Below are 1,012 nucleotides of genomic sequence, written 5' to 3' on the forward strand. Positions count from 1 at the left end.
ATAAAACACAGAAACTAGGGGACCCAGTCCCTAAAGGTTGCTGGGTCTCCTTTAGAGACAGGTGACAGGCATGAATAAGTGGCAAAGAGCGCTCACCTATAAGACTCCTGGTGAAAAGTTAGTAGAGGAAGGACAAAAATATCAACTGGGCTGGACCGAGGTGTATATCATGCTGGGTAAAGTCTCTTTACAATCTAAATGATGTATAGTGATTGAATGTATAAATAATAATAATAAAGAAAAAATGAATACAAATTAAAAAAAAAAAAAGACTTCTCAATGGCCCTTAAAATTATGGAGCTTGTTTATATAGGACTGAAAGAAATAAAGTTTAAGGGGCCAGCAGGTGGCACGGTGGTTAAGGGTGCTGGACTCCCACATGGCTGACAGTGGTTCCAGTCCCAGACCTGGTCGCTTGATTTCTCACTTTCCCTCTCTCTCTCTCTCTCTCATTCTGTCCCTCTCTGGTCAAATTTAAAAAATAATAAATTACGCTAGATAACATAATTCTTTAAAAAAAGAAACAAAGTTTAAGAGGAAAAAATGTAAGTAGACAGCTCATTCTAACTGATGAAATACGATGCTTGGGCCGAGACTGCTCAGGACCCAGGAAAGCCCTAACAGGCTGACCATCCCGGGCCTGGTCACCCGAGCACTACAAATCCCAGGACGCACCGCGGCGAGGGCGGGGCTTCCCGACCGTTATGACGTGTGGGCGGGGCCAGCCGGGCCTGCTCCCCGTCGTGTCCAGCCCCGCCCGCGGCCCTTTCCCTGCCCTGTTGCTGTTTCGCCGTTGCTGGCTGTTTCCCCTGGTGAGTCCCTGAAGTGAAAGCGGGCAATTGGGTCGTCAAGTTCCCAGAAATTCAGACTTGCAGTCCTACGAAAGGGCTGTGGGTGTCTCGCGGAGCGGCCGGTTTCGGTTTCGCCCTCAGTCTCCCTTTTCGGGGGAGCGGCGTCCTGAGGCCCTGGAGTCCGGCCCGCGGCCCCTTCCTCCCGAGGAGGCAGGGCGGTG

The 1,012-nt window shown here is 50.2% G+C and overlaps 1 protein-coding gene across 1 annotated transcript in view; it reads left to right on the forward strand.

The window, feature by feature from the left end:
- The first annotated feature begins 697 nt into the window (after positions 1–697).
- CALCOCO2 (calcium binding and coiled-coil domain 2) overlaps positions 698–1,012 on the forward strand; it is a 40,063-nt gene continuing 39,748 nt past the window's right edge. The window contains exon 1 of the mRNA XM_006166142.3: positions 698–812. The gene's annotated coding sequence lies outside the window, so the exon portion shown is untranslated. The remainder of the gene's footprint in view (positions 813–1,012) is intronic.

Source organism: Tupaia chinensis, unplaced genomic scaffold, assembly GCF_000334495.1.
Source record: "Tupaia chinensis unplaced genomic scaffold, TupChi_1.0 Scaffold144171_2, whole genome shotgun sequence".
In the NCBI taxonomy this organism is placed as follows: Eukaryota; Metazoa; Chordata; class Mammalia; order Scandentia; family Tupaiidae; genus Tupaia; species Tupaia belangeri.